This window comes from Physeter macrocephalus, chromosome 1 (genome assembly GCF_002837175.3).
Source record: "Physeter macrocephalus isolate SW-GA chromosome 1, ASM283717v5, whole genome shotgun sequence".
In the NCBI taxonomy this organism is placed as follows: Eukaryota; Metazoa; Chordata; class Mammalia; order Artiodactyla; family Physeteridae; genus Physeter; species Physeter macrocephalus.
This window is the reverse complement of record NC_041214.2, coordinates 89,215,591-89,228,291: the sequence shown is the minus strand read 5'-3', so window position 1 is coordinate 89,228,291 and position 12,701 is coordinate 89,215,591. Positions and strand designations below refer to the sequence as shown.

At 39.0% G+C, this 12,701-nt stretch overlaps 1 protein-coding gene and 1 pseudogene across 1 annotated transcript in view; one reads left to right on the top strand and one right to left on the bottom strand.

Annotated features, from left to right (window-relative positions):
- The window catches only part of OSBPL11 (oxysterol binding protein like 11), a 98,649-nt gene that overhangs the window by 79,199 nt on the left and 6,749 nt on the right, over positions 1 to 12,701 (bottom strand). The gene's annotated exons all lie outside the window — the stretch shown is intronic.
- Positions 4,524 to 5,258, top strand: LOC102976832 (histone H3.3A-like; annotated as a pseudogene).

Sequence of the window (12,701 nt, the reverse complement as noted above, 5' to 3'; positions counted from 1 at the left end):
ACACACACACACACACACACTGGAATATTACTCAGTCATTAAAAAGAGTGAAATAATGCCATTTGCAGCAACATGGATGGACCTAGAGGTTATCATACTAAGTGAAGTAAATCAGAAAGAGAAAGACAAATCCAACTTATATGAGGTACTTAGATTTGTCAAAATCAGAGACAGAAGGCCGAATAGTGGTTGCCGGGGGGTTGGGGGCGGGGGGGTAGATGAGGAGTTATTATTTAATAGGTACAGATTTTTAGTTTGGGATGATAAAAAATTCTGGAATGAATAGTGGTGATGGTTGCATAACAATGTGAATATATTTAATGCCACTGAACTGTATACTTATAAAGGGTTAAAATGGTAAATTTTATGATATGTACATTTTACCACAATAAAAAAACAACCTGACAATTTGATTGCATCCTGTCTGATCCCTAATGTTCTCTTTCTCAACTGGTCCTGAACTCATGATATTATTTATAGACATCTGAAAAACACAGTAACAAATATATTACAGAGTAGAATATAAAATCCTCATGAATTTTGAAGATACTACAGATAACTCCCAAGTGATATTAGCCATGGGCTGCTTTAAATCACAAACTGCATCCACTGGGGGTACCTACTGTCTTATGCAGTTAAGAGAGATTTCATGAAGAAAGTTCGAGAAGCACAGCTGTAAAATGGTTGCCTATACAGACCAAAAACAGAAAAAGTCCAATATATAATCTGATTGTTACAGACAACTAAATTTGAGAAATCCCTCATGCAGATAATGGCCATTTGAAGATGGGACAGAAGAAACTTCTACATGGAAAAGCAGAAAGTCAATTCTAACGCTTCCAGAAAGTTAGGAAGTGGTTTATTATAATGGGAAAAGCATGAGCTTAACACAAACACAGGTTTGAATCCCAGTGTGACTTTACGCAAGTAACACATCCGGTCCTATGCGTCTATCTGTAAATGAGGATAAGAACATCTAACTTCAGATTTAAAATGAGGAAATAGGAAGAGATAATATATTTCAACCCAAATATATTTGAAGTACCTCTCAACATGGTAAATGCTCAGCAAGTATTGGTTTTCTCCCACTCCAGGGAGTTGATTCCTCTGTGGGGAAAGGGCTCATTTTCTAGATCAGTTCTTTAGATCTCTCTTACCTTGTTAGCCTGACATTTTCAAGTCAGAATGATGGGACCTAAAAAGCCCTGAGTCTCCCACTTCTTTATTTAAAAAAATAATTATTGTATTTTTCCAGTAAGTATTTTGTCAAGAACTATGAAGGGTCTGAGATGTCACCCTATTTGTAAGCTAACAAGTTAGCTTTCTAGTTTCACGGACGCTGGCAGGATACATGAAACTCCTAAGTCAGAGACAAAAGACTTCAGTAGTCACAGCAATATCAGTAGACAGATCATCAGCCCAATCACACGGGGCAATGCAGAGAGGGCAGGAGATGCCTGCACAGGTGGTAGATTGCGGTACAGAAAAGGAACCCTAAGTGTAGGGAACCCAAATCTTTTAAGGACAGTAAGTCTACCTGACCTCCATGGCAAGGAGACGTTATGTTCATTATATTGGAGAGTAAACAAACCTGACTTTTGCTCAGGAGGGAAATACTATCTCTAGCTTCCAAGACTGTTTGCTATACAAATATTTTTGAAAAAACAGTAAAGAACAAAGGAGAGTCAGTACCTCTGCTAACAACACAGGCAGAAACATGAGAGACCCATTAAGAACTGTCTCCTAATGAGTATTACATACATATACTGAAAAGTTTCTTTCCTTTTTTAAAAAATAAATTTATTTATTTATTTATTTTGGCTGCATTGGGTCTGTGTTGCTGTGCACGTATTTTCTCTAGTTGCAGCGAGCAGAGGCTACTCTTCGTTGTGGTGCACGGGCTTCTCATTGCGGTGGCTTCTCTTGTTGCAGAGCACAGGCTCTAGGTGCACAGGCTTCAGTAGTTGTGGCATGCGGGCTCAGTGGTTGTGGCTCACGGGCTCTAGGCACGCGGGCTTCAGTAATTGTGGTGTACGGGCTTAGTTGCTCTGCGGCATGTGGGATCTTCCCAGAACAGGGCTCGAACCCGTGTCCCCTGCATTGGCAGGCGGATTCTTAACCACGGTGCCACCAGGGAAGTCCCTACAGTCAAAAGTTTCTTATCCAACCTTGTCTTCCAGCCACCAGTTCCCCTCCTCAGAGACAAGCACTTCTCTCAACTTTTTATGTATCTCTTCAGAGATATTCTATGTACCTACAAGTGTGCGCATGCGCACATGAGCGCGCGCGCGTACACACACACACACACACACACACACACACACACACATACACTCTTTTTTTTTTTTTTAATGGTTGTGATTAGGAACTTCCCTGGTGGTCCAGTGGCTAAGACTCCGTGCTCCCAAAGCAGGGGGCTCAGGTTTGATCCCTGGTCAGGGAACTAGATCGCACATGCCGCGAGTAAGAGTTCACATGCCGCAACTAAAGATCCCACACACTTCAACAAAGATCCCATGTACTGCAACTAAGACCCGGTGCAGCCAAAAAAAAAATGGTTGAGATTACATACATTGTACCTTGCTTTTTTCAGTTTTCTTAGAGATTTCATTTTGGTCTAATTCATTCTTAGCATCTGCATAGTAATCCATTGCAAAGCAGTATTACTAGTCTCCCTAGTGATGGACATTTGCTTCCAGGCTTTGATTATTACAAACAATACTGTAACAAACAAGTTACACATATATCTTTGAGTACATCTGCAAAAAATGAAATTGCTAGGTGAAAAGTACATGCATTTTTAATTTTTATAGATATTGCCAACCTGCTCTCCAAAGGCTACAACCAATATAACTCTCACCTTTCAATACAAAAAAAAGGGCCAGTTTTCTCATACTAGCCTATAGCACCATTGTTAGCCAACAAAAATAGGGTGAATTTTTACCTATAAACAGGACTTCCAGACATTACTAGTGGGCTTTTCAGTATCGCTTATGTTCAAAATTAAGCTTCTAAAGCTTAAGTGTGAGGTAGTGTTATACTGTGGAATGCACACCTAAAAGGGATGGATACAGGACCTAGTTCTGACTTTCCCACTGACTAACACCATGAATGACGCTGACCAAATCACTTAATTTCTCTGGGCCTCAGTTTTCTCATGCTTTAGTTAGATGACCCTTTCAATCTAAAATGTGTATACATTACTCATTACTCAAAATTCTAAAGGTTTTTTCTCAAAAGAAAATTATTTCAAAAGTAAAGTTTGCAAATAAGAGCAACATCATATTTCACGTTTAAAATTTTTAGAGAAAAGTAGGAAATTTTTTCTTGTTCACATAGTAGCATTTACTTATCCCCCATATACTCTCAAAAGGTCTTCGCAGTAAGCCATTTCAATGAGACCAAGACAGCACAGACCAAGAGAACAGCAGGGTACTAAAGTCCACTGCCACCCTCCCTATCTGTATGTCTATTCTCTCTTTCTTTTTTTGTATGTACCTCTCTCTGGCTTTAAACCATACTTGGTTCCAAAAACACATTTAGAGTTACATTTAATTTCTGTCTGTATAGCATAATTCAAAAAAGAATGTTTTCTTCCCTTGTGCTAATTCTTTCAAAATTGAAAGTATAAAGAAAAAGCAGAAAACCATTTCCCTTCCTCCATATTTGAATAAAAAAGGGGGGAAAAGGTGACAACCACACAAGAAGCACCAAGCAATGTTCATTTTCATATATATATATATACACATATATATATATAACCTGACTAAAGAGTTGATTCTTCTTTTGAAAATTTTACACTTATTACCTAAGTAACAACAAATTCAAACGCTCAAGTTTTTTTCCTTAAAGAACATATAAATATTAATTATTCAAAAAACAACACAAAATTTTAAAAGTTCATTCTACTACTTAAATAAAAGAAAAATCTGGGCATTCCCTGGCAGTTCAGTGGTTAGGACTCCGCGCTCTCACTGCCAAGAGCCCCGGCTCGACCCCTGGTCAGGGAACTAAGATCCTGCATGTTGCCTGGCACAACCAAAAAACTAAATAAATAATCTTTTTAAATAATAGTTTCATCATAATTTTTGGTGGAGATATATATATATATATATATATATATATATATATATATATATATCTCTTCAAACTCCCTATTACTACTAGGAATTGGATTACCTCCCAATTACAAATCTGTATAATCAAATGATTCCATATCTTGTATAACTATAAAATTACATGAAATTTTAAAAATATGACTTCAAAACATACAATGTATACTCTAAGATGAAGCCATGTCTCTGAGTTACCAAGAGTATAATAAGAAAAAAATTTTTAAAGGCATAAGTATATTTTGTATAGACTTTTCCCAATTGCTGATTTAAACTAATCCACGACTTACCATGATAGCAAAACAGGATAAAATCCCACTCAGAGGCCATCGCTCTCCAACACCAGTGCCAGCTCTAGCTTGTTGAGCACCAGCCAAAGGAGAAGGTGGGTAAGTAAGAGGTCTCTATGGCATGGCTCGTACAAAGCTGCCTGCCTGCAAATCCACCAGTGGTAAACCACCCAGGAAGCGTGGCTACAAAAGCCGCTCGCAAGGGTGCGCCCTCTACTGGAGGTGCGAAGAAACCTCATCGTTACAAGCCTGGTACTGTGGCAGTCCGTGAAATCAGACATTATCAGAAGTCCAGTGAACTTCTGATTGGCAAACTTCCCTTCCAGCCTCTGGTGCGGGAAATTGCTCAGGACTTCAAAGCAGATCTGCACTTCCAGAGTGCAGCTACTGGTGCTTTGCAAGAGGCAAGTGAGGCCTATCTGGTTGGCCTTTTTGGAAACACCAACCCGTGTGCTATCCATGCCATAACAATTTTGCCAAAAGACATCCAGGCTTCCCTAGTGGCACAGTGGTTAAGAATCTGCCTGCCAATGTAGGGGACATGGGTTCGAGCCCTGGTCCGGGAAGATCCCACATGCCCCAGAGCAACTAAGCCCGTGCGCCACAACTACTGAGCCCGCGCTCTAGAGCCTGCAAGCCACAACTACAGAACCTTGCATGCGTAGAGCCCATGCTCCGCAACAAGAGAAGCCACCGCAATGAGAAGCCCACTCGCAGCAAGGAAGACCCAACACAGCCAAAAATAAAATAAATTTATTTAAAAAAAAAACTTAGCTGTTAATTGCAGAAAGGATTTATTCATTAAAAAAAAAAAGATATCCAGCTAGCATGCCGCATACATGGAGAACATGCTTAAGAATCCACTATGATGGGAAACCTTTCATTCTTTTTAAAAAAAAAAAATCCTCTTCTTCCTGTCATTGGTAGCTCTGAACGTTAGATATTTTTTTCTCATGGGGTCAAAAGGTACTTAAGTATATGATTGCTAGTGGAAAAATAGGGGACAGTAATCAGGTATTGGCAGCTTTTCCATTTTCATTTGTGTGTGATTTTTTTTTAATGATTTAATTTTATTTATTTTTGGCTGCATTGGGTCTTCGTTGCTGCGCGCAGGCTTTCTCTAGTTGTGGTGACCGGGGGGACTATTCTTCATTGCGGTGGGAGGGCTTCTCCTTGCAGTGGCTTCTGTTGTGGAGCACGGGCTCTAGGCGTGTGGCCTTCAGTAGTTGTGGCACACGGGCGCTAGAGTACAGGCTCAGTAGTTGTGGCACGAGGGCTCAATAGTCGTGGCTCACGGGTTCTAGAATGCAGGCTCAGTAGTTGTGGCGCACGGGCTTAGCTGCTCCACTGCATGTGGGATCTTCCCGGACCAGGTCTCGAACCCATGTACCCTGCACTGGCAGGCAGATTCTTATCCACTGAGCCACCAGGGAAGTCCCTGAATTTTTAATATAAATGTGGGACATAAAGCATTAATGCAACTCAGAATGTTTCAGTGAACAAGTTTCAGCAGTTCAACTTTATTATAATCATAAATAAACCTGTTAAATTTTTCTGGAAAAAAAAATCCCACTCAGAATTTAATACTAAAACCTCACTTATAATAAAAAAAAGAATCAAATTAAAACTACACTGAAGTACCATTTTTTAACCTATTAAACTTTTAGATTTTTGCCAATCTAATAACACATTACACTGATGAGGCTGATGGGAAATAAGCACTCAATCATTGCCACTGTATACCCCAATGAGGAGAAATCTGATAACTACTATCAAAATTACAAATTGACTCAGTAATTCCAACTCCTGGGTATTTTTCCCACAGATATATTCATATGCTTGTGAAATGTGCAGAAGGTTATTCATTGCATCATTATTTATAACAGCAAAATTTTGGAAACAACTTAAATGTCCAGCGACAGGGAACTTATTAAAGGTGGACTGAATTGTGTCCCTACAAAATTCATATGTTGAAGTCCTAACGCCCAATGTGATGGTATTTAGAGATGGGGCCTTTGGGAGATGCTTAGGTACAGACTGGGGCCCTTATGATGAGATGTGCCCTTACAAGAAAAACCAGAGAGCTCTCTCACGCCTCTCTCTCTCAACCTCTCTCTCTCTCCCCACCGTGCCCCCACCGCCATGTGAGCACACAGTGAGAGGCACCCCCAGCCCACCCCTCTGCCATGTGAGGACACAGTGAAAAGAAGGTCATCTGCACACCTGGAAGACACCCTCACCAGAACCTGACAATGCTGGCACCCTGATCTCAAAACTTCCAGCCTCCACAACTGTGAGAAAATAAATTTGTTGTTTAAGCCATCCAGAGTACAGTATTTTGTTATGGCAGCCTGAACTAATATTACATACATATATGTGTGTGTGTGTGTATATACATACACACACACACACACACACACACACACACATAGTATGATATCATTTGTGGTACAATTAAAAGTGGGGCAAATGTATATTGTTTTTACTTAATTCTTTTTTAAAAAATCTCTGAAAGCACACACAGGAAGCCAAGAGTGTGTACCCTCTATTTTTAGGTGGAAGGAGTCCTGAGCAGGTGGAGGATCAGGTGGAAGGAAGATTTTCATTACACACCTTTTAATATTTTTTTGGATCAAGTGAACATATTACCTATTCCCCAAAATTAAATTAAAAATACTTTTCATTTATGTTAGTTATAATGTGAAACATCTACAAAATTGTTAAACAAGTAATTCTTTATAAAATTGAGGATATAGGCTCAGGCAGTATATTAAAAAGGCCTCTATCAAGGTTAGGAAACCTGTTCCAGAAGCAACATTGGTGGCATTTCATCTCACCATTTATATCATTTTCATTCTGTCCCTTTCTTCCCTCCCTCACTCCCTCTCTTTCCCTCTCTCTTTGCTATGTCCTTTTTCTGTCCCTGTTTTCCCTCCTGTTCCTTTTCTTTTTCTCTCCCTCTATCCCTCTAAGGTTTCTAGCTACAGCCAGTAGCAACCAGAGACTTCAGTCTACCCCTCCAGGGACCTTGCAGCCAACCTCAATAGTAGCAATGGAAGCAAACCGCAATGGCAGCCAAACTCAAGTACAGGGAAACTTTGTTACAATACCTAATTAACCAAAAAGAAAATCCTTTCTTTCACCAGCAAACTAAACTACTCTATAAATTGTCCTAAAACCTAGATGGTAATGCCAAAACACTAATGTGACTGTTTAATCAGGCAATTTAGTTTTAAGTTAAACCTGAACAAGTCTGGACACAAATCATTTTATTAAACAAAATCAGTACAGTGGAAGATTCTTAGCTAGGAAAGATTTTCCCCCTCTCAAAGTAGTATAATTTACATCAAGAATATTCTCCACTATTTCCAAAGTTCAGAGTGCTAAACATTACACCATGGGCCCTGCTATCTCTACTATATTCAAAACCAAAAACAAAAGACATAATTTCCCACAAGTCTATTTGATAGACAATTACCTCTGGGACCTAAATTACGTGACTTATTCAGAAAATACTAAAAAAAACCCTAATTTGTATGTTCTAACATTAAGTTGTTTGCATAGTTTTTTGTTTTTAATTTTTTTTAATATTTATTTATTTAGGTTGCACATGGGATCTGCGTTGTATCATGTGGGATATTTTAGTTGCGGGCATACGGACTCCTTAGTTGCTGCATGCATGTGGGATCTAGTTCCCCAACCAGGGATCACACCCGGGCCCCATGCATTGGGAGCGCGGAGTCTTACCCACTGGACCACGAGGGAAGTCCCCTCTTTGTATAGTTTTAATACAGTATCACTTCTAGGAAAATATGAACTCAAATGGATTATATTTAAACTCGTAAAGCAAAAATATAAGAAATCACAGTATACCATAACAAACCAAAATCTTATTCAAGGCTTGGTAGAGTTCTCACTAGATTTTTGGAACAGTATTTTACTGTTTTCAGTTTCATGCCTATAAGTTGTCTTTCCCTTGTTTTTATTATCATCTGTAGCAGATTTCAGATAGGAAAACAAAATCTAGGGTACAGAAATATATATCCAACTTCCCTTTAACCCCTACAGAGAAAAAAGCAAACATTTATGACTTTTTCTTCAAATCAACCTCAAAAGAAGTTGTAAAATCTCAAAGACAGCAAACATTAGGTTATATTTAGGCAAATGTCATTTCCCCATCTGCAAATGGGTACTTTTCCCTGTAACACAGTATTTAGAGTGGAAGATACCAGGTCTGACCACAAAAATTATTTCTATACTACACATTTGCAGACTTCTACCCATTTACTGAAATGCATACTATCTGATGATGAGGAAAAGAGATCTGTCTGTTTGTTAATAGAGGTTAGCTAGCACAGAGCCCAAAATAGGAAAAAGCAGGCCCATCATACACCCCAATTTGCTTCTCGGTTCCTCCTCTGGGTAGTTCTCATCTGTCCATTTTAAATAAACAAGTGGCAGATTTGCAGATTTGAACATTTTTCTGAAAGCTGACATGAAGAAAAATAATGGAAACACACACATTTTATAAACTTTGAACATTACTATGAAAAAGGAAGGAAGCATCTAGAATTAAGGAATCTAAAAAAAAAGAAATCTATTTTTATTTTAAACGGTGAATATAAATCAGAGTATAAATTACTCTGAAAAGAAGAAAATTTAAGGCTAATCTAATAAATTCACATCTCAGCTTTGGTTTTAAAAAAGTCTGTCATGACAAATTTTGCAAATATAGTTGAGGCTCTTCCCTTTTCTGATTCTTTTTCAGGACCCTCCCAAACCAAGCCTTGGGGTCCCTACTTTCATTGTTCTGAGAGCACACGTTAATTTGGAATTAACTAACAGAGGGCTTCACACATGGTAAACGCTCAAAAGTATTTGCTGCATGAGTTAAAACACTGGTAAATGATGAAACCACCATGTTCTAAACTAATTATTTATCAATAATTATTCATTTCTTTAGAGAGCTCATCTACTTTTAATATCTTTATGCAAATAACTACCTAGGAATAAAAGTTCTTTCACTTACTAGCTATATAACCTTGGCCAACTCATTTTGATTTCCGTATTCTTCAACTGTAAAATGGGGATAACGATGCCCTAGATGCCCTATCTTCGTCCAAGAGGATTAAATGTGATACAGAAGTGAAAACATTCTGGATACTACAAAGGCAATTATCTACATTTCTAATGCACCATATCTCTAAGGTCACTTAAACATTCTGGCAACTTAAGCTGAACATACCTAAAAGCAAATGCATCATTTGACTCCTCCAAATCTGTTTCTCCTATAGACTTTTCAAAGTTTTATATCTGGATAACTGAAGTCAATTTTTACTTCCTTCCCTCACTACTACCTTCTACCCAATCACCTAATCAACCACCAAGGTCTGTCACTCTTCCTCTAATGATTTCCTTCTTTTCCAGCCTACTAACACCTTCCCTTTATTAGCTCATGTTTAGGTCATTGCAACTGATTTCCAAGTAGCTCCTCTTATTCCCCAACAGTCAAATTCAGCCTCCAACTCTCAGCTTTACTTCCAACTGTGTACTCTTGAGTCCATTCACACTAACATTTACGACAGACACCTTCTTGTATGGCTTGCATAGATCCCTACCTGTTGGTATTCACACCTTTGTGTGGGCTGAAGCTCATCTTTTTTCTAATGACTAGTGAAAAGTGATGTGACTTCACTTCCATGCCTAGGTTACGAAAGATTGTGACTTCCTTCTTGCTAGCACTCTCTTCTCACTTCCTCACTCCGATGAAACAAGCTGCCAAGTAGTAAGATGCTCCGTGGAGAGGCCCATGTGGCCAGGAACCAAAGGAGGCCACCAGTGGTCAGTTCATGAGGAACTGAGGTCTGTTTCCAACAGGCCAAAAGAACTGAATTGTGCCAAGAGCCACAAGAATGAGCCAGGAAGTGGATCCTTCCCAGCTGAGCCTCAAGATGACTGTAGCCTTGCGGAAGACCCAGAGCCAGACCACCCAGCAATGCTGCCCAGACATTACTGACCCACAGACACTGTGAGACAAAAAAACGCTACTGTTTAATTTGGGGATAATTTGGAACACAATAATAGATAACACACTATCTCATATATTTCTAAATAAACTCCAGGTGGATTAAAATTAAACATAATTATAATTAACATAATTAAACATAAAACCACCAACTCATCTTAAAACTAAATGAAAACAAATATTCATAAAAATAATTTTCTATAATTTGAAGTGAAAGAAAAAAAGAGTAAGAGTCTGACTTATACAAGTTTTCTATATGCCTGGAAAAAGGTAATAAATTAAAATACAAAGACTATGGAAAATCTTTGCAGCAAGTATAGCAAAATACTTAACCATACAAAATTAAAATATATTATATGTAGTTATATATTTGTTATATAAAAAACTAATATAAATCTGAAACTATAGTGAAGAAATCAGTAAAAGATAGTGCCTCCAGGGAGGAAAGCTGGGTGGCTGGGACAAGTACGTAAGGTAAACATTTCACTGTATATCCCTCTTTTATCAAAGTAGTTTAAAGCATTATTGATATTAAAAAATTAATTAGTATGGAATATTTTAAAAGAGACATCAAGGACTTCCCTGGTGGCGCAGTGGTTAAGAATCCAATGCAGGAGACATGGGTTCGAGCCCTGGTCCGGGAAGATTCCACACACCGTGGAGCAACTAAGCCCGTGCACCACAGCTACTGAGCCTGAGCTCTAGAGCCCGCGAGCCACAACTGCAGAGCCCACGTGCCACAAATACTGAAGCCCGCACGCCTAGAGCCCATGTTCCGCAACAAGAGAAGCCACTGCAATGAGAAGCCTGTTGCGCCGCAACAAAGAGTAGCCCCTGCTCGCTGCAACTAGAGAAAGCCCATGCACAGCAGCGAAGACCCAACGCAGCCAAAAATTAAATAAATAAATAAATAAACAAACACCGATGTAATTAAAAATAAATACTTAAAATAGACTTCAAGTATGTTAATAAAAATATTGAGAAAATATTAATAGAAAAATAAAAGATATAAGCAGCTATTTCACATAAGAAAAAATAAAATTAATCATAAAGAAAAATAAAGCAATAATGGATCAGAGACCTAAATTTAAGTGCTAAAATATAAAACTCTTAAACAAAAACATATGTGCAAATCTTTGTGACCTTGGACTTGACAATGATTTCTTAAATGTGACACCAAGTACAAGCAAAAGAAAAAACAGACTGGGCTTCATGAAAATTAAAAGCTTCTGTGCTGAAAGTAATTTCATCAAGAATTGAAAAGATGGGAATTCCCTGGCAGCCCAGTGGTTAGGACTCGGTGCTTTCACTGCCATGGGCCCTGGGTTCAATCCCTGGTCGGGGAACTAAGATCCGGCAAACCACATGGCATGGCAAAAAAAAAAAAGTGAAAAGACAACCCACACAACAGGAGAAAATATTTGCAAATCATATATCTGATAAGGAAATTGTACGCAGAATACATAAAGAACACTTACAACTCAAAGAAACCCCCCAAAATCCAAATTAAACATGGCCAAAGGACATCAACAAAAAGTCTACAAATAATAAATGCTGGAGAGGGTGTGGAGAAAAGGGAACCCTCCTACACTGTTGGTGGGAATGTACGTTGGTGTAGCAATTATGGAGTACAGTACAGAGGTTCCTTAAAAAACTAAAAATAGGGGCTTCCCTGGTAGCACAGTGGTTAAGAATCCATCTGCCGGGACTTCCCTGGTGGTGCAGTGGTTAAGAATCCGTCTGCCTCCCGGGTTTCAGCACCAAAAATACAAAAAAAAACAAAAAAAAACGAACAAAAAAAGAATCCGCCTGCCAATGCAGAGGACATGGGTTCGAGCCCTGGCCTAGGAAGATCCAACATACTATGGAGCAACTAAGCCCATGTGCCACAACTACCAGGCCTGCGCTCTACAGCCCGCGAGCCACAACAACTGAACCCACGTGCTACAACTACTGAAGTCCATGCACCCAGAGCCTGTGCTCCGCAACAAGAGAAGCCACCGCAATGAGACGCCTGCGCACCACAACGAAGAGTAGCCCCCACTCACCGCAACTAGAGAAAGCCTGCGCACAGTAACGAAGACCCAACACAGCCAAAAATAAATAAAAATAAAATAAATTTATTTTAAAAAAACCTAAAAGTAGAGTTATCATATGATCCAGCAATCTCACTCCTGTGCATATACCCGGAAAAGACAAAACTCTAACTCAAAAAGATATGTGCACCCCAATGTTCACAGCAGCACTATTTACAATAGCCAAGACATGGAAGCA